The sequence below is a fragment of the Lissotriton vulgaris genome, chromosome 3_1 (genome assembly GCF_964263255.1).
Source record: "Lissotriton vulgaris chromosome 3_1, aLisVul1.2, whole genome shotgun sequence".
Taxonomy (NCBI): domain Eukaryota; kingdom Metazoa; phylum Chordata; class Amphibia; order Caudata; family Salamandridae; genus Lissotriton; species Lissotriton vulgaris.
Window position 1 is genome coordinate 625,978,195 of NC_141689.1, and position 26,214 is coordinate 626,004,408.

A 26,214-nucleotide genomic window follows, 5' to 3' on the forward strand; every position below is an offset into this window, starting at 1 on the left:
AGCAACTCAGTCGTACCAAATGTTTTATATTCCAACTGTTTGTATTGTTCTTGACTGCTTCTGCATTATTGGCGGGTGGGGTGTATTATACGATGTCTTATTTCTTGCCCTCTGCTACACCTACTCCTACTCCTGACCCTAAACTTACCTCTACTGTTTCTCCCCATTCCTTTCATATTTTACCGGAACACGAGCAGGCTAGACGTGTAGAATTCCGCAACAATTCCTTTATTCAGCTCCTTCATCAGCATCAGTTAGTGGTTAACACTACTAATTGTTGGGTGTGTGGGTTGATGCCACATACTACGGATAAGGGAATTCCATATCTGGTGTTACCGTATAGTTCCCAAGGGTCAGCTCGAGCGTTTCAAACAATGTTTCGAAGCGCACTGGGTTTCCACCCCATTCGAGAACCACGTTCCCCCTACTCTGGTCCTACCTCGTATCAAAAACCTTTGTTGATAGCAATAGAGGATTTAGATAGTGATATCTATGATCCCTCGCTTATTCCCGAAGAAGAGGTACAGGCCTATAGGGTCCTAAGTAGAGGTGAATATAGTGCGTTCACTAGCGAAAAGCAGCTTAAAAGCTCGCCTCCGATATGGGTCGTACCCCACACTGGTAATTTTTGTCTCATGGGTCGTGGCCGAAGATCGCAAGCCCGACTTGGAGCAAGTGCTTGCACTGAAAATTACATTCTGCCGATGTTCTCGTCCCCTGTGTTTCTGGCTGCCAAGGGTACATACTTTATCTGCTATGATCGTGCATATGCATGGTTGCCCGCTGACTTCATGGGCTCATGCTTCATTGCAAATTTGTTGCCTCCGACGTTCACTGTAGATGCCGATTATCATAAGACTAGAGTTGTGCGAGGCGTAATTAGCGAAGAGGATACTGCCGGTCAAGAGGCAGGAGACTTTTTCAAGGGTTTCCTCCCGTTTTGGGGACCTATGGTCAATAGTAGGAACCTGAGACAGTTGACTCGAGTGGTAGAATCAACGGCTAATATTACTGCCAGTGCCCTTGGTAATATCACCACAGAACTTCAGGCGGATAGACTTATGACGTTACAAAACCGTATGGTTTTAGATGTCATCTTAGCAGATCGAGGTGGGGTATGTAAGGTGATCCATTCGAGCTGCTGCATTTTCATTCCAGATAACGCTCCTACTGTCTATCAAGCCATCTCGAGGTTGCATAAGATCTCCGAATCCATACACGTGGATGTAGGGGATTGGACGCTACTTGGGTGGTTTTGGGGCCTGATGTCGACTTGGGGTTGGAAAATTCTGATGATCATCGGAGTCGTTGTAGTGTTCCTGTTCACGTGTTGCCTTTGTGTGCAGTGTGGTCCTGCCTTATGTGGCCTCTGTGCTACAACGTGTATAAGACAACCACCTGTTACCAAGGGGACTCGGTTGGACAGAGCTATGCTACAGCAACATCTCGATGGTTTGATGAATATCGAATATGATTCCGACTAGTGCTTGCCTACATGAGGGCAAAAGGAGCGTCTGAGGTTCCGTGACAATTGTAAGTGGTGTTTTCGACTCGTACGAAAATGGTCGAGTCTGGTATCTATGAACCGCAAATGACGAGTTTAGTAAGCGTGCGCAGTTTCGCTGTGCTAACTTAAACCGTTCGTTTGTTATGTGGGTTTTTCATCTGTACCCACGGGTTCCATCTTAGATACGGCATCCATTTTGTCTCTTGCCCTCAAGTAGCCAGCGAACGGACGTTGTCCGCTTCGCGACCCTGGGACTCCCAAGATATTTGCGGAAGACACATGTCCTTTGTAAGTGTCTTTATGACGAGGGGGATGCTACTGTAAGGCAGATGGCGCCGCTCGAGGCTCATCTTGCCGCACGGACTTATTGTCTCAGCCGTGCATCTCATTAGGCACGTCCCTTTGATGCCTGTATCTCGTGTTTCCCGATACCCCCCCTTTTACACCCTTTCCGATCTCCCCACTGTCTCCGTCTTCCTCTACACCTGTCCTTGTTCCTATTTCGATCTGTTTTACTGTTGATTGGAATTCGCTAATGGTGGGAAGATGGGTTTTTACAGTTGGGAACCGCCAAATGTTTCCGCACTTATGTTCCGGACCTCATGTGTATCAAAGTGACCAAAGCGACCCCTCTGGGGGATAATGGTGGGAACCTGGTTGTAAACTTTTGTGTGCCATGTTGTCCTATGGGTAAAAACTGTATAAAAGGAGCGATCCACAGAACCAATTTGAAGCAGTCTCCCCAAGTTGCACGTGGTGTACTTGTCGTGACTTCTGTGTTCCCTGCAGCAAATAAACCTTGAATCTTTGACGCCGAAGGAAGTGTCCCGTGTCTCTGTGATTCGTACGCCGGAGCAGGTTACCCACGAAGGTTTCAGGTGTTGTGCCCTGGCACCGCTGGGTCTTAAAGAACCCAGTCCTTCAACTCTTTCTCTGTACTGGGGGATATTGATGATTCTGGTGCCACCAGTCATGACTCTCTCACTCACCGGTCAGATGTTCACTGCCCGTTTATGAGTAAACTTCTGTCTAAACAGCTGGTTGCCCCTAGCATGAAAGAATTTAAAAAGACCCTCCTACACCCATCTAATCCACTACCACTGTTTCTATCGAGCTACTTCTTAAGAAGATTCAACTCCTCAAACCTTATATGGAGGACACTAACGGGAAGCTTCAAATATTAAATGACAAATGGTCTTATGTTGAAGATATGCTAACTCAGATGGAACAAAGGGTCTAAGTGCTTGAAGATACCGTGCACACTGTTCAGTCATTATAATCTGAAATTTCGCTTCTAAAAAAGCATGCTTAGGACATAGAAAACAGGAGAAATAACCTGTATATTTATGGCTTTCCAATCTTTTTGCCTAAAGTTTGGACCTACCTACTTCCCCTCTGTTGAACACACAAAGAGCACATAGACTTGGTCACTCCCCTGGGTCTACTTCTACTTCACAAAAAGTCAGAGAAGCTATTCTTTATTATTTTGGAATACTTGGATCCACTTAAAGTAATCAAACCAACTAAAGCCAAGGGTCGTGTTTCATGGTCTGGATCCCACCTCTTTTTTGCTCAAAAGTTTGCCAAGATTACAGCAAACAGACGAAAAAGATTTCTGGATATGCATCCAGATCTTCACTCTCTCAATGCCAGATTACGCTTATTTCACCCTTGCTTGTTCAAAGTAACTTATAATATGACAACTACCTATGAAGATCCCTCTTCTCTACAAAAATGTATTTCTACCTGCAGGAGAGAGGTGACAGATATTTTAATTCAATTCAATTCATAGAGTCTTTATTTCGATTATAGAATCATAAAAGACAATCCAACAATAGAATGAATCCATTAAAACACATTAAAATAAATAGTTAAAACATGCACAAAGTACCCTAAAACAAGTATTAAACCACGAGCCAAGACTCACTGTTTAAAACCATCATTAGTACACAAAAGATAGATAAGGTTAAAACACTCAGCATCTATGACTTTATACATTTGACAAAGGGTAAAAAGCAATTCACACTACCCAACATCTGGATTCAGTATGGAAAGACATTACTTTAGACCCTAAGTTTATTGGCCTGAAGCCTCCATGCCCACCCAAGAAATTTAGCAGTGGCGATAACAATGGCCTCCTGGTGGCTTGTTTGTAGGATTCTCAGGGCTTTCCTGGCAACCTTAGTGCTGAGGACAAGACATATAGGTTTAAGCCATTTCCTCCTCGGGACACTGTAGGCCGAATAAGCAAATAGCATATGGGAAGTAGTTTCAGGGTAGGCCTGACACAACGGGCATAAGTCTGTTGTGGGCCTAAGCCATCTGCTTGTGAAGGCTCTTTTGGGCAAGGAACCAACCCTAAACTGATGGTAGAGCTTCCTATCCAGTGGTTTTAAAATAAAATCCCAGTAGGGGTCAAACACTGGTACATGCTTGCCGGGTAGGAAGTCTCTAATCAGGGAAGGACCTGTTGTACTAGAAAAGCGTTTCTCCATCACAAAACCCATGTAAGCGGCCTTAAACTGCTTTTTAGAGAGAAAAGGAGTCGAGTCAGGATGATCCCACATGGTACCCAGCCCCATAGCAGTGAGGGTGTCTCTGATATACTGAACAAGAGTGGCCAGGTCCCGGATGGGCAACCTGGACTCACACAAGCACAGTGGGGGGTTAATACTGACAATCACTCAATTTTAGAACAATTTTTCACAATAAAAGGCAATGCTATTTCTAATTCACCTCATACAATTTAATCATTGCATGATTTTCATGTATATATGTTTATACATAGAGTGTCTTCCAATTTCAAACAATGACGTGTACATTACATTATAAGAATACCAAAATATGAAATAATACAAAAGTGCAAAATAAACATAGCCCAATGCATTTCGGGACGTCTGTCACTTCGTCAGGGGCGAATCTGTAAAAACACATAAATGTACGTCACTCTCAGATGCACAGAAAAAAGAACACTTATATGCCACAAATATATTCATAGAAACAACAAAAGGAGTTATTAACTCATACCGGTGCCTTTAGATAATCAGCATGCCAGATGCCACGTGACGCGATGTGCGAGACAACCACCCCATGCACTCCCAACAGCTTGATGCGCAGGCAATCTCAGTCAAGTGTATGTTAAGAATAAACTTCTAATCTAACCACTGATACCATCTCTATTCTGGAATATATATGCTTTACTGGGTTTGAAGAATAGTCTCTTTTCAAGGTGAAAGAATACAACAATCTATAGGGGCAACAAAATGATCGTAAGGCAAATGCCATCATCATCCAAAGACGTGCACAATTCTTGAGTGTGTCTACAAACACATACCAACCATAAGTTTGTGGATGTGCCCTTTATGCTATTCCACCCAGTTAAAGATGAATTCAACATATGCTGAAAGAAATGCAACGTGCTCGTCAGTGCCCATACTTTCAAACGTCAGTGATTTATGTGTGGAAGGTAATCTGAAAACTCTTACCAGCGCAAAATTGCCGGCCAAACAATGCCTTTCAAATTGTGTTTTAAAGCACTGCAACAAGGAAATGTCGGTGAGCAACTTACCGAGTCAAGCCAATAAGTTTAAAAACCACCAGTCAAAGCGAACCTCTTCTTACCTAGTGTAACAATCCTCTTGTCCTATATACAACACACAAACTATTGTGCTGCAACTCCAGACTCCAGAAGACATTATCGCGTGAGAACCAAATTGCAGGGTGGTCCTGCGAGATTCCCCTATCTTGTCAGAGCCATAATTAAACAGCCTGCAAAAGACTATAGAAAGTTGTCTGTCTTCCTGATTACTGCGTAGCCCGTGAGGTTATCAAGAAATCGTCGGCGCCATATTGAAAAGGACTTCGAGAGTATAGTGCCAATATTGGCCCACTGACCATCCCTCCCGAAGCAACATACATGCAGCATAAATAAGCAGACACGACAACTTTTTTGTTGGGAAAAGGGGTTGCAGATTTATTAGCATAACAACATGCCAACAAGGTGGGTTATCTTACAGGCGATCCAAAGGCAAGCCGCCCCTCATGGCCTACCACCTGATGGGCCAAACTTGCATCGTGACCTTAGCCAATCAATGCTTAGCGGTTGGGTGAGGGGTAGTCACTCCCACTTCCGGTGAACCATCGGTCCACCCTCTTGCTCACGCCCCCCCCTCCCCCCACGAGGTGCGGAGCGTTTAAGCGACCCCCGGTTGTACAGGTTTCCAACCGCCCGTAGGATAACGGGGAGCCGTCGCACCCCAGGGTCCACCGCACAGACTTCCTTGGGATATTAGGCCTCAGCATCCTTTGTGCTCCTGAAGATGGTACCCCTGAGTACCTTTCCGCCTCTGGATCGCCCTGTAACTCCGCCACAGCCCTGGGTGTGGCGACCGTCGAAGCCAGGGCCCCCCACCAAGGCCGGCATTCCTCCTTACATCCTGCTATTTCTAGGGCCACTCCCAAGACCGGCAAGAATCGAGCCATGCTTATACTGGTGAATCCACCTGTGACCCTGATACTTACACCAAAGACGGAGTCGAACTGCACCATTGCGTGCCACATGCTTTGCTTCAGTCTTGTTGATGTATCCACTGGGACCCATGCGTGTTAACGCAAAAGCTGTGTCACGTGCTACAGCCCTATCATGCCCTTGCCATCCCTCAAATACCCCTTCCAGCTTGATGCCCCCCGTAGCTCTAGCGAGGGGTTTCTTGGCCCATACTCCCCCGACTGAGTTACTAACCGTTATCCCCTCTACCTGCTCCAGATAGTGTGACCGGCTATCCCTGCCCTGGCAAGGCCAGCAAAGGTGAATTCCCCCTCCCTTTGGTGACTATCCTGCCAAGGGATAAGTAACCTAAGCACTGGTGTTCTAGCATACTAGACGTGAGAGGAGGGGGGGGCCAGCATGCCGATAACTTGCCCCTTCCTGAGCAGGTGAACGCTGAACACTCCTTCTTCCAACTATATAGCCAAGTTATGCTCTGACCCCATGTTTCTCTCATTGTTTTGCACCCCAACCCACGAACTATGTGGTAGCTTCTGCCAATGCCTGGCAAAAGTGCTGGATTTATTGTCTTTCCTGGATGGCCTCGAGGATCCATCTCTTAATGCATGCCTGAAACCTTTAATAGATCTTGGCTTACTCCGTGCCTGTTGAAGTGGTCTTCTCAGAAAGCCAGGCAGTGTTACTAGTGACAATCGAGGGACGGTGCAGCGCACCATATACAACCACCCTGGCAAATTAATGACCGGGGAACTCGTTACTGAAAATAGCAGAGGCGGTCCCTATCCACCCCTCCGGAAGACCAGACTTGACTTCCTTACCTAGCAGGGTTAAACCTTTCTACTTTGACGTGTGTTTACCCCGCAACCGCATGCGAGGAGAACTGTAAGGGCTCCCACCCTGTGCTACACTGGTGTGTTTGCTATGGCGATAATATCTCATATATTATACGTAATGTGTCCCGGTGTCATCGCACAGTAAGTGAAAGGCGTTCAACAATAGTTACTCAAAACCAAGATACTAGCTAATAAGACTGTTCTGTAAGCTGCACTTAATCAAATGCACTCATATGAACTCTATCCAATGAATACATACCCATAGCCTGCTAGTCACATGTGCTTGACATTATAATGCCACTTGCAGCTGAGTTTAACCCTTAGAACATGCCAAAGGTACTATACCACCCTATACCACCTGGTACCATCGTGCGACAAGCTGGCCCCTTATTACCAACTCTGACGGCCCTAAACGTTTTTCTCAGAGTGGCGCCTGTGTACTTGAAACGAATGTCCTGTAACTAGAAAAAAGGTTGCACTCCAAACCCGGATGTGCTGACCCAGGGCCTCACCCCTTGGCCCCAGTGTGTTCTTCCCCTGTACCTGCTCCGCACCCTGGCAGGCCAGCCAGAAGGCGTGGTATGGCCTTCATAGGACGAAACCGTGACTATCTGGAAGAGAGAACAGATCCATGAAAAAGCCCAAAACCAGCATAGACAGGTAAGCAACTTGCTAATTCGCACGCCGGGAACCAAGTCCCTTACTTGAGCACCAGTTGGTGTACCAAAGAACACATTCCTTCCTCTCACTGGGGATGCATAATTAGCCCCTACTCCCCAAATGTTTAACGGAAAACACATTTCATTTATGGCTCAGGAGGTTCATTATTTTGTTTCCAAAAGAACACACCAGTTATTGTCCAGGGAAAAAACAAATTGCCCAGACTCCGACAAATTACAAGAGAAACGCCCAATTATACCACAGGGGATCCCTGTAATTCTCAAACTCACCAGTTCCAACAATTTATTACTCCCACGGGGTGGAAACCAGCGAGTGCCCCCCTCCTGTAAACCCAAGGTACCAATGTAGATAAAGTCCGGTCAGCCCCTGCTTCCCATGTGGGATGACCTATACAACAAGAACACGCTTAACTCATGTAGTCCCATCCCGGTAGCCCCACCTGCTGTCCGTAAGTGGCCCTTAGTGTTGAAACGACCAAGTGCCGGATTCTAATAGCCCCCGGGATTGCTACCCCTCCAACGGAGAGAGGGAAAGGAGGATGCCTGTAACTTAGAGGTGCTGGCGGACGTATGTAATAAGCAGTTCTTGAGATAGCTACGCCCTTTCATACATATGCATGACATTTGTGCGCTGACTACAGCCAAGAGCCCCTTGTTGGTACTTGTGGAGGGCAGGGAACGTACCCCTATAGTTGCCCTACACTCAGCACAGCCGTGCCCACAGCCCCACAACCCCATTCTCTTTGAAATTGAAGTTTTTCTACCAGTGGCTCCTATAATTGAGGGTCTGCCATTTAAGAAGTAAATCCTTCCAACTCTGTTAGGTACTCTATTGAAACATGCAGACTTCACTTCTCTAGTACACACTCTTTGCTACCTCTTGTATATAGAGTTAGCTCCATAACTTGCTCCAGAGCCGCCCTTGCCTACGTGACGTTTGTTCTAGTGTTTGAGCGAACTCCATTTCTTGCGATCTATGCCCCTTACTATTGTACCTGCCCACATGTCACTTTTCCTCCTGTAAAGCACTGTTGGCAAACTCCATATTGTTTGCACGCAATTGTTACTTGCTACATGTAACTTAGCGTCTGCATACGCAATGTTGCCACTTGAAGTGCTCCCATGTAAATTAAGTAAACAACAATTGTTGCAAATATAACATGTACTTTTGTATAGCGCACAGATCACCCAACAGTCTATGGTGCTGAAAAACAGATGCATCTTGTTACCCAACTCGAAAGGAACTCAACTATTGTCCTTAGATGTTTGAAAGGCTGGGAAGGCCCACCGGGGTTAGACCTGTGTCCATGAGGTTGGACACCGACGCCTGCGGTGGATGCATTAGTCCACTGCGCCACCAGACCCGGCTTCAGGTCTGTTCCTAATGTGAAGCGCACTGACACATTCGAGAAAGGTCTGCGCTATATGGGGATAGATAAGATTGTGTGCATGCTTGTCAAATGCAGCGGAAAGCGGAGCTACAGTGCCAGACTCTCTGTGGCCGCTTGCACCGACTCGGTCCAACTCCCGGCAATGCGACAGAAATGCTCCCGTCCTGTGCCACCCACGGTGCGCACTTCACGCGAAACCTCCCACATTGGACATATATTAAATAAATTGATGCGGCCAACGAGGGGTCCGAGCAGGTGTCAAAACCCCCTAATCTTTCTTGCCCTACCCTCCCTCCCCCTGGGTGCAGGTACTGTTCCATGAAGTTCCGGGTTACATAGACCTGCATGGAACATGGAGCGGACGCAAGCCTCTCACACACCCGGAAACGCGTATGAGTGACAGCGTGTTTCATTCCTGGAAAAGCTTGATGGGGAGAGGGGGTCCTGAACCCTAACTCACCCGGAGTGCCCGGAGTTACCGTACCACAAAAGAACACAGAGTCACCGCCTGCTAACGATAGTTGCCTGACAACCTACCATGCACCAACTGGCAATGCCTAAGAAATAGCTTAGGGCATCCAAGGCCCGATCCGAATAGGGTTGCAGAGCGCTACAAAATTGGCACCAGTTAGGTAACGTGAGGACGCAAACCTAAGGCATGGGGCGATCAAGTTCTATGCCCAGAATCACAGGACGATCAGTGTCGTATCTAGACTCGAAACCCCGCTCCCCAGGTTGATCGCCTTAGCCGTTAGGCCAGCTGGCAGGACCGTGTGAGTGCTGTTTATTGACTCACCTTGACATTCGAGTCACCTTGACTTGATAACGAATAAATAACAACGTAATAAAACAGACATGGCAGAGTGTACAAAACACGCATACTCCTGTACTCTGCGCGACCTGTAAGCAGTGGCTTCACCAGTGCCACATGCCCCGCCGTGCTGCAGTCAATAAACTCTGCCAACCAGCTTAAAGCGGCACACATGTGCACACACCTGAGTGAAAAGCACTTCTAGCCCCCATGCCTCATGGAGAGGAAGGGCAACCGGTCTGGCCAGCAGCAGCAGTGCCGACAGCACTAGTACGCGCCATCATCAGAAGGCCGCACGCTCGCATGCATTACCCACCGCGCGACTAAACTGAGCTCGACTAAACTTAGCCCCGCTGCACAAAACCCAAGACTCCTACTTCTCTCACATTGTTCTTCATTTCTTTCAATATTATCCTTTTCTTTTGTTCTCTCATTGCTTCATTTCTGCTTCATTTTGTTATTTAATTATTTTCATAGTTATTCTCTTGTTATTGATATGCTTTCAAGATCCTAATGTTTTTGAATCTTTTAAATGGTTTAGAGAATTGTTTTAAGGGATGGTAAAGGTTTAGGTTCACCTATAAAGAATCAGAGGGTCTTAACTCATATTTCCAAATGAAAAGGTGAAATTGCTTTATTACAAGAAACTACCTGGTACCTGACAAATAAATCTTTAAACTTATAAAACAGTGGGTTGGACACAGATTTTCTTCCCAAATTATTTGAGCAGGCCACCATTGCTACTTTACAAACATGTATGGAAGATTTCACAGCCTTTTCTGTGGCAGAATTGGCTTTAGAGTGAACTCCCTCCCTCTGGTGTGCTAGAGTGTGCTGGATCTCCATCAATGGAAACTGCTGACAAAGGGCAGCTATCTGTGCCCAAAGCTGTTTAGATTTTATAATTTTTTCCCATGAGCCTTTTTAATAACTGTTTCTCAATAATTCAAATCAACGTTGTATCCCTGCACAAAAACGAAGTGTTGGACACAATTAATGTAGAAAATAATGTGTAAGGTTGATAGTAAATAAACCTATGCATCCCAGGATGCTGAAAAACGAAGGATGGGTGGGATGAGTGGTGGTAGGAGGTAATCAGAGAAATGCAAAAAGTTTGATCTAAGATGGAACATATAGTAGACTGTATATGTATATATATATATATATATATATATATATATATATATATATATATATATATATATATATATATATATATATATATATATATATATATATATATATATATATATATAAGATTATAAATGAGTTTCAAGCATGTAGCTGTGTTGAATTATTTTGTGCAATAAAGCATGGTTATAACAAACTAGTAACTTAGTTTCGGTAACACCTTATCTGGTAGAGACTATCTAGCTGCAGATTCCTTACTTTAGAATATTCCCATGTAACAGGTAACAGACTGGATCTGGAAAATCTTGAGCAGTGTGTGCTGGTAGGTGGAACTGATCAGCTGCGCATCGGCACTGGATGTGACAAGTGCAGTGCCTATATAAGCACCACCCCAGCGCGCTGAAATCAGTTTATTTACGTCTTTCTGGGCCAGAAGCACAGAGCCACATCAGAAGGCTGATTGACCAGTGTGCAGAAAGAAAGGGCAGACAAGGACCTTCTAAGGTAGGAAGACCAGTTTGCAGAAAACAGGGAGGCTGGGAGGGTCTGTAAGTAATCTCCATCTAGACAGCGACTCTACCATACAAGGCCTGACCGAAGGTAAGTAAGCAGATAATCTGATAGTGACTTTTAGCTTGGAATAGATAGCTTGGAATAGATACCAAAGCAATACCTCCTCAGAAGTGGGTTTGCAAACTGGTTCAGACTAATTATGGGGCTCACAAAGGACATGATTGTCAATGCAGTAGTGTTTGGTGAAGATCTGCAAGGACGTCCATGTTGTCCTCTGACAAATCACCAGGATAAGGACTCTACAAGCTAACAATGTGATTACAGCTTTGGTTCTGGTGGAATGGGCCTCCAAGCCCTCAGGGAGTTGCTTTTTGGCCAATGTATAGAAGATCTTAATGCAGAGTACAATCCATATGGATATGGTTCATTTCTGCACTGCTTTCCCCTTCTTTGCTCCAGGGAACCCAACAGCAACGCTCTTTTTGGATCCAAGCAGTGGAGTCTCTCCTGACCCGGAGTGAGAGGCAGAGCAAAGAAAGTAGGCAGAGTGTGTCTGGGAAGAAGCTGGCGTATGAAGGGAGAACAAAAAGCTACTGCAGCTCGCTGATCCTTCTGGCCAATGTGATAGTCACCAAGAAGTCTGTCTTGATCATCAGAAGGCTTAAGGGATAATTATAATGACTCAACTGTGGTTCGTTAGCCACCACTGCAGGTCTATTGCAGTTCCCTTTGTTATCTGGACCCTTGACCTCTGCAAATGGTATGCAACCGCCACCATCACTTTTCTGAACACTCTAGGGGCCCTGGTAAGGCAGAAGGGAAGCACAGTGGACTAAAAGTACTTATGGCCACCATGAAACACAGGTAGCGTCTGTGGGATGGTAAAACGAGTATATGGAAATATGAATCCTGAAAATCCAGTGCTTCCGTTCAATCTCCAAGATGCAGGGCAGAAAGGACCTGAGCCAACATGAGCATTTAGTTTCTCTTATTTCAGGAAGTGGTTCAGAGGGTGTAGATCTGGAAGAGGGGGCCTCTGTCTTCAGCACCAGAAGTAGCAGGAAATAACAACCACAACCTACTTCTGATGTAGGCCCCGTCTCAATGGCCCCTTTGGCCAAAGAGAGACTGTACTTACTGACGCAACAGGGAGGGATGATTCTCAGATAATGTGGCATGTATGGTGGGGTTTCCGTGAATGGAATGTAACCACACTGAACAATTTGGAGCACCCACTTGTCCAAGTTATAGCCTGCTAGTGGGGCTGTTGGTGCTTAATCCTGCTGCCACCTTTGCCTGTGATAATACAAGGGCATAGTAAAGAGGTTTGGAGGCTACGGCTAATGGGAGAGTGGCGGACTGGGCAGAGCTATGGGTCCACAAGGCTTCTTGGAGCCACATCCTTGGCCATGAAAGGACTGGGGAGCCTGCTGGACATGGTAGAAACAGACACAGCTGGTAGCACCTACCAAAGCCACAGAAGGAAAGGAAGGCAAAATGAGGCTAGCGTGGGCCCATGGAGAATCCCAATGACTGAGTGGCGGCTCTACTGTCCTTTAAGCGCACAAGAGCTGATACTGCCTAGTCACTAAACAGGCAAGTGCCATCACAGGGCATGTCCATAAGGTATACCTAAACATTACCTGAGAGCCCAGTTGATCTCAACCATGCATTGCTGCAGAGCGCCTATAACAGAGCAATCGCACTACCCAGCGAATATGCCATGTCTAGTCCACAGCCTATCGTTAACTTTGCTGCATCCCTGCCAAAGGCAATGGCCTAGGTCAGGATGGCTGTGACGAGGTGCCATCACAATTCCAGGGCAATACCATAGACCAATACCCCCCTCACCTCTCCTTGTGTCCTCTCCTCTATTTGCAGACAGGAACCGCTGAACAAGGACTGGGCTGTTCCTTTGAGGATTCCGCAGACTGGAGCCCATTGTCGGTTCACGTGACGGGATCAGGTGATCCAAGAGCCCTGAAAACGGAAGAGACGAGAAGAATCCGGTGTCCAGGTCGAGAGAGAGAAACGGCAGGCTGGGACCAGGAAGGAGAAGACAAGGGCGTACGCACTTTCCTCATCACACCGCGGAATCCGAGAGAGACGGACACCAGAGACAAGGAAGAAGGAGCAAGGCGGGAGTTACTTCAAGAAACCGCAGAGGTCGGAGAAGCCAAGAAGGAGCCGGACTCCATTTGGTATCGCGGAAAAGCCAGCCACGTTCCTGGAGGGACGTGGCTAAACAAGGTACGGGCCGGTTTGGGTCTCTCTGGGGCATGGAGCTTAGAGCTCCCTCGGACCAGGCGGGTGATTCACACTCTCTGTAAGAAGGCACTGGTGGTGGAATAGGATGTCTGCTCCCTTCACTCCTTATCCCGTGTGCATAATTAGAGTGTCAGAGCCTCGCCCTCATATTTGTTCTTTTGTTTTCCTTTTGCTTACCTTTTGTCTGGAATATTGGGAGCATTGGTGGTGAAATGGATGCCATTCGGACCAAGTAGAATGCTCAAAGTCCTCCTCACACTCTCTCTGAAGGAAGAGAGAAGCTGGCAATCAGCCCTCCGCATTTACCACTAGGATTCTGGAACTGTTTGAAAGCAATCCAATTACTTGAATAAAAATAAACACCATTTTCACCTATTTATTGTCCGTATCTGCTTCTCCACCGAGTCACAATGGCTCAGGCCTCCTCTAAGACCACGCACAGCACTTGCGCAACAGAGTTGCATATTGTGTGCATATACTGAACCCAGAAGTATGCAGTGTTCACAAGCTGGTGGAAGAGAAAATCGTCTTACCAAAGGTGCCTAGCCTCTAGGATTTCCTACCTGGTGGCATATCAGGAAACATGCAGGTTTAACCTTGATTTTGAGGCCTGCATGACCAGGCTCTCAGGTCAGGGGTGCTGGATGAAAAAAGGTAGATCCCCAAGAGAAGGCGGTGGCAGCAGGCAATCGTCCTGTGCACAGAATCGCCCGAGCAGGACATCAGTGAAGCCTTCATTTAAGGGGAGGATAGGTTCCATAGGAGATACCCCGGGTTCTATCAAGACGTTGGTATTGACAGCCATTGAGAACAGCATAAGGTCCAGGACCTCAGCCGCCCACTGCACTATCATGGCAAAAGAATACCCCTTTCTTCATATCCACACTAGGAGAGACCTGGATAGTTTGGAAGAGGTGTGGCGCAGCAGCCAGGGTTCCTGACACAGGACCACAGCGTTCACGATTCGATCCCCGGATCCGGCGGCAGGTCAGCCCAGCACCATATGACTCTGGGCAATAGCTCGCTTAATCTTCCAGAGGGCCCTAAGCGCCGGGAAACCACTTCGGAGGTAGCTATGCGCTTTACAAATTCAAGGTTATTATTATTATCTCTAGTGAGGTGTCCAGACAATTGGCATCAGCCAGTTCCTCACACTAGTTATCCTCGGCAAAGGGCTCCTCAAGGGGGTCAGGATAACCATAAGGATCCTCAGATCCGCCCCAAACATATGGCTCACAGGCCCTGTCAATAACCCGAGGCACGGTCTCTGACCCAGAAAGTGGTGCCAGGAACGGTGCCACTGGCTCAGACTCTGGTGAAGGTCGTCAATTCATTACTAGAGCCAGGCTGGATCCTGGTACGGATCCAAAGGGCCCAACTGGTGAATAGGCTGAACCCACCAGAGGAACCACCAGAGGCACCTTCCAAACCTATTATGGTGTTGTTCCCTCGCCTCGTTTGATGAATTCGATTGGCTCAGTGAAGTCGTAGAACGCTTTGACTTCTTGGTATTCTTCTTTTTACAGGACTTACCCAATGAAGATTTTGACCTCGACGAAGACCGACAGGGAACATCTCCAAGAGTGGGACCTTCCACGCGACTCAAACTTGGAGCAATGCAGATTAGCCCTGTCCCAAGCGACCAGGAACTTCAACACACGTTACAGGACTGTTCTGGGGTTCATACCACGGCAGTTAAGGCAGGCATTGGAGTCATGGTCCAACTCCAAGCACAATAAGAAAACCAAGTTGGGGTTTGTCACAGACATTTGCCTGTGACAGGCTCCAAAGGGTTTAAAATCCACAGGTTTCTTAGGGGACACAGCGAGAGTAATGCCAAAAGGTGTACAGAAAAGAAAGTTAAAAAAAATGTCAAAAGTGACTTATGTAACTCTTATGGATCTACGCCGATGGTGCGGAAAGAAAAGAACTCATGTCTGCATGTTGGGGAGGAGCCTATATAGGCACAGAGCACAACATATCTGGCGCGGACCATGCTGACCCGAAAGCAATGGCCACCACATACCAGAGAACAGAGGCACTATTCAACATTTTCCTGATCCAGTCTGAGGCATGACGAATATTCTAGGGTAAGAAATCTGCTGCTAGAAGCCTCTATCAGATATCTTTATTTTTATTTTAGTATTTATAGCGCGCATGTTTATACCCATTGATGTCAAAATGCTAGCACAGGAGATGAACAACTACATGAAAGATGGACCAGAACCCAACCATCACGGGAGGTATATCAGACAAGTTTTCAATTATTTACAAAAAGCAACATGGGAGGTTACACTCTCAATGTGGGTGGGCAGCGTATTCCACAACTTAGCGGCCGTGACCCGAAAAGAATGACCACTCCACCTAGTTTTCCAAAATCAAGGTATTGTCACCTTTCTAGGAGAAGAAAATCTCAGCTGTCTCTTGGGACTATAACAATGGAAGGCCCTTCTCAGGATCAAAGGCCCCGGAGAGGAACATCTGTATGAAAAAGACAGAGGGCTTTAAAGACCATTTGCTTCCTGATTGGTAACCAGTGAAAGGACCAAATACCCTCCTTGACTGGCAAAAGTGTGGGAACATCCAGGACCAGTCGAGCTGCCACGTTCTAAGACATCTGGAATCTATTCAGTGCAGACTTATTAATATTTAAATTCAGGGAATTACAATAGTCAAGCCGTGATGTGATAAGCACTGCCACTTTAAGCTCAGCTGGTATGAAGGAAAAACATTTTAAAATATTTTAATGATGCAGAAGCAGGAGCTCACAGTCCTCTTAGCCTGAATATTGAAAGAGAGGGTATTGTCAAAAATCACACCTAGATTTTTTGCTACAGAGACCGGAACAGGTAGGGGGCCACAAGTCTCTCGCCACCACAGTTCTGACCATATTGAAGTACGTTTTCCAAAAATCAAGATCTCTGTCTTATCGGCATTCAGTTTCAGCCAATTCTCTTTCATCCAGTAGTTTATTCCAGTCATACAACATTTAAACCTTTCTGTCACCAGCAGTATGTCATCTGCTATGGAAATAATGATATGGGTGGGTGGGGACAACACCTCAATACCAAAAGACCATACCAGTTTGGCCAGTGGGCAACATATAGATTAAACAGGGTAGAACTAAGAGAGGAGCCTTCAAGAACCCCATAAGGAAGTTGGAATGATTCTGCCCTGAAATTCTCACAGCTCACGGTAAGGGTCCTAGTAAAGAGAAAGGACTCCAGCAGGGTCAGAGCGGGGTCTCTCAACCTCACCAGACAGGAAGGAGACACCGGATCAAAAGCTGCAGAAAGGTCCAACACCACCAAAATGGCAGAGCCTCCTTGATACATCTGGCAACAGTAGCAGCCAGCAGAGCTGATTCAGTGCAGTGACCACTCTGAAAACCAATCTGAGAGGGATCCAGAAAGATTGTGTGGTCATGACTTTAACCAGTTCCTAATTGATATGCTTTTCGAATATCTTAGCTTGGAGCAGGTAAGAGAGAAATAGGACAATTTTTTTTACGTTCTCAGGATTTCCATTTGGTTTCTTTTTGCAGGGGATGACTATTACCTCCTTTCATGGTTGGGGAAAGGTTTCTGTTATAAGTATTTCATTGTAAAAAATTTTGAGAAAGGCAGCAATCTGATCCGGTGCCAGCTGTAGGATTTTGAGAGGATGCAGATCACCCGGAGAGCTAGATCTCAAGTGGATGAGAAGATTTTTAACTTTCAAAAGAGATATGAGGGAAAGGGGGATAATATAGCAGTCAATGCAAATGTAATCAACTCCTCATTGTTTTCTATCAGGGGATTATCTTCGTTCATATTAAAACAGGACATGATCTCCAGGTTCTTATCCCTTAAATAGGCTGCCATGCTTTGCAAAAGCCTGGGCGAATTTTCCACAGATTGCTGAACTGGCGGAATGGAAATACTTTTAAGCACTTTAAAAAGTTAATTTGGAGAATTGGTGTCAGATCTTATTTTAATAGTGAAATAAGATGACTTAGCCATCATAATGGCACGTTTATATCTGAGAATCAGCTCTTAGTGCTGATCTTTTTCTTCAATTGAAAGAATTACACTCCATCTCTGTTCTTGCCTTTGGCACTGACGAACAAGTAACTTACCTTTGGTAATGATATATCTGTAAGAAACATAAATTAGTTATAGATTCCTTACCTTAGAATGATCCCCAGGCGTCAGACTTGATCCATATTTTTTTTCTTCTTCTCAGCAGTAAACCTGCGCGTTGGCAGGTGGCATCGGTCGACTCTGCATTCGTCGTCGTGATCTCAAGAATGGCGTTGCAGGATCTACTTAGACGCCACCTCTGCTCGCTGACGTCAGTTCTTTTGCATGACATTCCACACCAGAAGCACAGAGCCTTGGAAGACAGTGACCACTGGTGCACAAAACTAGGGCCCTGAAAGGGAGTCCCTTTCTCTAGAAGTCAGTTCGCAAAACGGGGAGGATGGGTGGGGGAGTAAGGAATCTATAACTAATATATATCTCTAACAGATCTATCGTTACCAAAGGTAAGTAACTTGTTCATCTAAAAGAGACTATTAGTTATAGATTCCTTACCTTACAATAGATACCACAGCAATACCAATGCCAGAGGTGGATCTGCAAACTAAGTTCACACCAGAAAGTCCTGGAGAACTGAACGGCCACAAAAGCCGTCTCTCCGGACTATCCAGGCAGTAATGTTTAGTGAAAGTGTGCAGTGATGCCCATGTGTCTGCCTGGCAGATGTCACTGAGGAGGACTTCATGTCCCAAAGCAGTAGTGGCTGTCGTTGCCCTGGTGGAATGGGCATGCAGTCTAACCGGAGGCTCCTTTTTCGCCAAGGAATAACAGATCTTAATGCAAAGGATGACCCATCGAAAGATAGTCCGTTTTTGCATAGCCGGACCTTTCTTGGCACCCAAATAGCAAACAAAGAGTTGATCGTCAAACCAGGAATTGTTTTATGCGATTAGATAAAATGATAATGCAGGTTTTGGTTACAGAAGATGGAGTCTTTCCTCCTCCTACCACTTTGGGTAGAAAAGAAGGCCTAGTTAGAAGGACAACCTTGTCCGGATAGACAGCAAGGAAAGGAAGTTTAGAAGATAGCGCCTGAAGCTCACTTACCCTGCGAGTAGAGGTGATGGCAACCAGAAAAGCTGTTTTTAAAGTCAAGAGACTGAAAGGACAATTATGTAGTGGCTCGAAAGGAGCGCACATAAGGTAAGTTAAGACAAGATTCAAGTCCCACTAGGCATTACGAAAGGAATCGGAGGAAAGAGGTGAGTAATTCCCTTAAGAAACCTAGTTACAATAGGGGACTCGAAAAAAGAAGGCTGATCAGGATGGTAAAGAAAGGCCGAAATGGCCGAAAGATAGACTTTAAGGGTTCCCAGAGCAGAGCCCTGCTGGACCAAAGAAAGTATGAAGAGGAGAACCTCAGAAAGAGAGGCAGAAAGGGGATCCACAGCCTTTGCTGTGCATCATGCCACACATTTGTTCCTTCTCCAGGCGTAAACTGTTTTAGTAGAGGGACGCCTGGCTGCCAAGATGACATTACAGACTTCAAAAGGAAGGTCGGGTGGAGGACCGTCTTTTACTGCTGCGACAAAAGAGCCTCCCGAAGTGGAAGTCTGATCGGAGGATCGATGGCCATGTTCAAGAGCTCGGGATACCAGACTTCGTGCCAAGTCTGTAGCCACAAAAATGACTTGGGCCCGATCACGCTTGATCTTCTTCAGCACTCTGGGCAGAAGTAGTATAGGTGGAAAGGCGTATAGAAGACCACAATTCCACTCACGCCGCAAAGCGCCGCTGAGCAATTGACACCTTGGAAATTCCAAAGCTCAGAAGGTGCTAACATTGCGCATTCTCTTCGGTGCCAAACAGATCCACTGCTGAAAGAGACCTTGCACCACCTCTGAGTGAAGATGCCATTTGTGATCCCTCAGGCACTGGCGGCTGAGTTTGTCCGCACTAGCATTCAGGGAACCTGCCAGGTGTTGAACCACCAGGGTCATGCCCGATGTTCCAGCCATGTCCATGACCCCAGCTGCCCTGTTTGTGTTAGTACCACATGGCGGTGGTGTTGTGCATGAACCCCTGCACTACTCTTCCTCTGACAGAAGGAAGGAATGCCTTCAGTGCAAGACAAATCGCCTGGAGCTCCAGAATGTTGATGTGGAGCCCGGACTACACCAGATATCAGAGGCCTCTGATCTCCACCTCTCCCATTTGGCCGCCCCATCCCATGAGTGATGCATCTGTCACCACTGTGAACTCTGGTTGGGGAATAATCTTGGTCCGTTAGCCACCACTGCAATTGGGGTGCAGTGCCCTCCGAGATCTAGACGCAAATTAGAAAGATTCCCCTGATGCTGCGCTCACTGGATCTTCAGGTCCCACTGCAGAGCCTGCATATGCCACCTGGTATGAGCCACCAGCAGGATACAGGAGGCCATGAGGCCCAGCAGCCTCAAGGTCATTCTCACCGAAATCCGGAATAGAGGCTGAAACACCGGTATCATAGCCCTAATATCCTATACTTCCTGCTCTGGAGGATAGACCTGAAACTGCGCTGTGTCCAGAACCTCTCCGATGTAAAGGAGCGTCTGAGAAGGAATCAGGTGCAACTTCGGCACAGTGATAGTGATTCCCAGCGAATGCAGAAAGTCTGCCATAGTCTGGAGGTGGGAGACGACAGCCTGGGGCAAGCCCGCCTTCAACAGCCAGTTGTCGAGTTAGGGGAAGACTGGAACCCCTGATCGGTGCAGATGAGCTGCGACCACAGCCATATCTTTCATGAACATCCGACGGGCGCTGGTAAGGCAAAACCGCAGGTAGCGCCCATGGGCAGGCAAGATGGGGATGTGAAAATAGGCATCCTGTAAGTAAAATGCTACCATCCAGCCTCCAGGATCGAGGGCAGACAGAAACTGAGCGAATGTCAAAATTCTGAACTTCTCCTTCCGGAGGAAACGGTTGACGTCCCTGAGATCCAAGATAGGACGCAGGCCTTTGTCCTTCTTGGGTACCAGGAAGTAGTGGTTATAACGAGCAGGCCCTACTTCTGGCACAAGGACTGGCAAAATAGCTCCCTTGGCCACGAGAGCCATAACTTCCTGACGTAGAAGGGCCAAGTGATCCTCTGACATGCAATGGAGTGTGGGTGGTGTGAAGGGAGGGGTAGTCTCAAAGGGGAGGGAGTAGCCCCTTCGGACTATCTGCAAAACCCACCTGCCCGACGTGATGTTATGCCTGTGGGGAAGGTGATGGTGGATCCTGCTGCCCACTGGCAACTGGTGGCCCTGAAAAGTTGGACTATTAAGGTTTGGAGGCAGCTACAGGGGGGGTCTTTGTGGACTGACCTCCCCTGTTGCCCCAGGACCCACGATGCTGAGTCCCACATCCCCTACCATGCAGAGGATGGGTGGTTTGTGCGACCCTGTGGCTCTGGATGGAACGTGGTGGGGCACCCCTTCCATGGCCACGAAAGGGGCAAAAGGCATATTGCAAGGGGCGACAAGTTGGACCTGGACGTAACCCTAGAGTCCTTGAAGCGCTCGGGCGCATTGTCTGCCTTGCCACCAACAGGCAACGGCCATCAAAGGGCATGTCCAAAAGGGTAGATTGGACATCCCCAGAGAAGCCAGAGGTTCTTAGCCAGGCGTAGCGCCTCAGGGCTACCGAAGTGGAAATCGTGATACCTAGCAATTCAGCGGTATCCTGCTCACACCAGATAGTGCACTTCGCTGCGTCTCGCCCCTCAGCAACATTGCGGGCGAGCACGGCCCGGGCCACCTCCAGGCACAGTGCCAGCACTTGTGCAACCGTGCCCAACACTGAATGTGTGTAACGGGCCAAGAGACATGCAGTGTTCACTGACCGCAGTCCTAAGCTGGCCGAAAAAAACATCTTCTTCCTAAGATGGACCACCTTCTTGGATTCCCTATCTTGAGGAGTTGTAGGGAAAGCACTTCCTTTCTCTCGGGGTAGAGTGTTGGGAGAGGAAAAGCGGGTCACCTGGGGCTGGGTGGTCGCGTCGGGCAATCATCCTATCCACAGGAGCCCCTGTGCAGGGCTTGGACCAGGAGCCCAGAAAGACATCAGTGAGGGCAACAAGGGATCCGAAGATGCTGCCGCTAGTTGAAGCACCTCAGTCAGGAGGTTAGTCCTGACTGCCACTGTAGGAGGCTCAAGGCCCAAGGCCTCAGCAGCCCTACGCAACACAACAGCATAGGAAGCTCCCTCCTCCGTAGCTACGGTAGGGGGAGAAAGCCTACCAGGGTCTGGGGAGGTATCCAGACCACTGGCATCACCCAACTCCTCTCTCCAGTCTGGCTTTTCAAGCTGGTCTGCCAGAGAGTCAACCTCTCAGTCCTCCTAACCCTCCTCTGGCTGCCACTCAGGGCGATAGGGAACACCAGGGAAGAACAGCGGTACAAAAGTACCCTCTGGCGCCGGTACCAGAGTCGATCAATGCCGGTCCGGCTCTGTGTCCAAGTCAAGAGGAAGGCTGGAGACAACGCCGGGAGGGGTGCAACCAGCGTCGGAGGCGTCGTCAGAGGAATCGGTGCTGGGGAAGGTACCCTGAGGTTGACCTGCGCCAATACGGATCCTTGAAGGTCCAATGGCGCCGATGCCGGAGCCACCGGAATCGAAGGCGTAGTGCCCCCAGCCATGTCCGGGGGTCCGAAGTCACGCCGACGGAGTCGGGCTGCCCAAAGATGGGGTGGAGGGCTTTGTAAAAAGCACAAAGCTGGGCAGGGGATCCCGGAAAGGAGGAGAGCACAGAGCCGTCTCAGTTGGCTTAAAGTGCGGAGCTGGAGAACGACAACCCTCTGTGTCCCATGTTGCGTAGGCCGACTGACGAGGAGAAGGTGAAAAGCGACAATGCTTCTTCACCTTCTTCTTGTGCTACGACTTACCCGATGATGAAGACTTCGATGAAGAATGGTGGTGGTGGCTTCACGACCGGTCCCACGAACTTCCCCTCGACATGGACCTCGAACGCCGGGCCTTTAAAAGCTTTCGGGACGGCTCAAACAAAGAATTAGGGTTCAGGGCTGGGGAGTCGAAGCACGACTTCGGGTCACCAAAGGCACACGAGGTGCGGATCGGTGACCAACATCAGCTTGTTATAGTGTAGCGGGAATTCCGTTCTCCTACAGAACTGTGCATAGAGACCTGGAACCTCGGTGAATTAGGATGGCCCAAAGCTCACCTCAGTACCCAAAAGCCCCTTACCAAGCTAGCTACAGTGTCTCATTGGTCATAACAAACTCCCAATGCTTAGACAGACCAGAACATGAACTTAGATTACCTCAGGTATCGTGGAACACATGAACACTCTTTCGTTATTTACTCATTTCAAACCAGAACATGGAGTAAATGAGGACACGTGCATGTTTGAAATATTTATTTACTAATGCATGGTTCTCAAACGCAGTATCTTGTACAATACTAGCAAACATATTATAAGCAACAAAGTTATCAGCATAGTTACTAGTCCATAAAAGGCGAATGGTGACAGCATACTAAGATGCTGAAATGAATAGGAATTAACAATACCTAATTCACACCCTCCCTATTTAGCATAGTATTTTATATCTATGAAGGTCTCATTTGGGTTTTAGCAGGGCGGTCCCATAGCTCAAAATCTCAGTGGCAGAGGATCACATCATCTTCCACTAGCTCTCTGCATGCGAAGCACCATCAAGTGTGTTCCATGTGTGTTCAGCACAACAATATAAAACCCGCCTAGAGCCAGATTTTGGCAGCAGCATGTGTGTTATGTCTATGGAGGTGCGAAGATCAGACCTCACAACAACATCGTGTCTAGTTATCCTTGCAGCCTTCAGCACTCACTGTGCAAACAGTGTACTGAGCAAAACTGATATCAGAGCAATAACATATTATTTCTCAAGTAAATCACGAAGCTCTTCTGGGTTGAAAGCTAAAACAACAATTATGTGTTGTGTGCAAAATGAGGCAGAAAGGTAAAATGGCGTTTAAACATTTAATAAGCTCATGCTAACTTAACACAGTATATAGAAAATAACTTGCTATATGACACCCCCCCCAATGATCCGAGCACAGACAAAATCAAGGCAAGGTAAAACCAGAACAGGGGCATAACATGAAAGCAAAGTTCAATAATAATGAGCTAAACTAATCAGAAAAGGCATACATGATGGCCTATAGTCGGTGGCCAAAATAAATGGTCCAAACTCTTCAACACAAGGCCCCTAAAGATAATGTCAATAGGCCTGGGGCGTATAAAAAGAATTGAGCGTAAGGAAAAGGCACCATCAAAAAATACAAACGGGTATGTGCCTAAATAATAAAAAGTTTCCGAGGCATCTCAGGGTAGGACTGTATATGCAAAATATGCAACAGCCTCCAATACGAAATCACTGTCATCAACCGAAAACAGTTCAGCCATCCAATTAAGCAGCGGAAAAGAACATACGTTCTCCTCCAGCATTGGATCCTCTAGCAGCATCAGAGGACAACTCAGTGGGTTTTCAAGAACGCTATGTGCCAAGAACTCATGCGCTGCTGCGAGTATGTCCCAATGACCCATTAGTCCATGCATCGCTGCCAAGGCCATAATCCAGTTGCCAGATCAAACCAACTCGTGAGCAACTACGGGGCTCATCAGATGATTAAAATCGACATCAGGAGACACCGTCAAGCAGAGACACAAATCAAGGGCCCATTCGAAATCGCAGCTCAGGCAATGAAAAACAGGCTGGACACATGTGAAATAGGAAAATCGAAACGATAATCCAAATGCCGTGCTTAAAGTCGCAAGCAGCAGGGTGCCATAGTAATCAAGCATCCGGTTGCGAAACAGCAGTAGGACGGGCTCTGTGGTTTCCAGCGCAGGACAGGCATCCATGTTTAATAAAACAAAATATAACCAAAACGCCTGCAGCTAATGCCAGCAAAACCGGGAAGCCACCAAACAGACTCGAAAATATAGAATGGAAAAAGCTAGGGATGATTCCAAATATCTTCTCGAATGAAGTCACGAGACCACTGCTAATTAATTTAAAAAAGTGAGCCAGAGAGGAGCCAAGACGGCGGCCAAGATGGCCGCATAGACGCCCGGCTCCGCAGCTCGCCCTCAGCTCCGGCGATATCCTGGCATATATCCTGTACCCCAGCCACGGTTTCTTGTAGCGGAATTGCGGTGGACCCTGATCGCGTTCCTCTGACGATCCTGCTGCCTCGGACGGCCGCGCACTGCCGTCTGAAAGTTTCTGGCCTCCCCGTCTGGATACGCCAGGATCTCGGGTAGCGCTACAGCCGCCCAGCAACGCATCAACAACGGCCTCACTCGGCTGCCAGGTTCCGGTGCCCGTGTAGTGAAACCGAAACGGCACCCGACGCTTTTCCCTGGATTCTTCGCTACAGTGCGACATCGATCGCTGTGGCGTGACACCCTGCTGGCGTCTGCGATTTCGGAGAGGGGCTCGGACAAAGGTGCAGCTCGCCTCGGCAGACACTGGGTCGCAATGCGGTAAGAGGAGTGAAGTGCTATGTCCTCCAGGACCCGACTTATGCCGCGCATTGCTTACTGCCACTGCACAGCTGATGTGACAGATTCCTCGCTGTGTGAGCCCCAGGGTCCGTAGGTCCCGTAAGTGCTAAGATGGCGCCTACAATTAAAGACATCTGGCTGGTTCTCCGAGACTGGCGCGCTGAAATTCAGGGGTTGCGGGCGGCTGCCTCCATCTCACAGCATACCTTCTCCCTGGCCGAGGCACACCATGACGCAGCAGGGTGCGCAACAGACCGAGACTCTGCCTTTGTTCCGATAGCAGCGATGGTCGCCCCCCGGGTGCGCTGGACGCTCGGAGCTGGTGCCGGGGACCGTGTTGATGCAGACTGCGACTTTGCTCCCCAAACTACTTACCTGCCGGCGGCTGGTTTGCAGTACTATTGTCATTTTGCCTCCTTGTGGAACTTGGACGTGCCCTGGGACACTGCTCCGGCAACATCACTTTGGTCTTTGTCTCGACCCGGGATGGCCCAGCCTGCCTCTGCGTACTTGTTGTTGCTGCCTGAAAGCCGGTTGGATCGGTTGCTGCCCTTTCTTCGTACTGGCCAGGGCTGATTCCTGATTACCTGCAACAATTTCTTGTGACTCTGGTGCCGAAGTGGAATGCTGTTCATATTGGAGACTGATTGTGGCTGGGACGCCCGTGGGTTGAGGCCCACGTTCCTTCTGAGTGGGCCTCTACTTCTGAGCTGGGGGTGTACAAGGGGCCGGTGCTATGGCCCTCCTCCGCTTTCCCTCTTTTGGGGTTCTTCTTGGGGCGACAGGCATGCCTATTGGGGGGGGGGGCGTGGCCTTCCGCTGGTATGCAGGGTGGGTTTGGGGATGGGACTGCTTTACGTTATCTTAGTTCTATGGCCCTCTGTTTTTTCTCCTCTCTCTCTTTTCTTTCTTTTCTGTACCTTTTTAGTGGGGTGGGTTCCGCGTGATCAGGAAGTCTTATCCACTTTGTCTCAATGCGGACTGTTTATATTTTTAGCCTCCTGAATGTGGACCATTGTTTTCTGA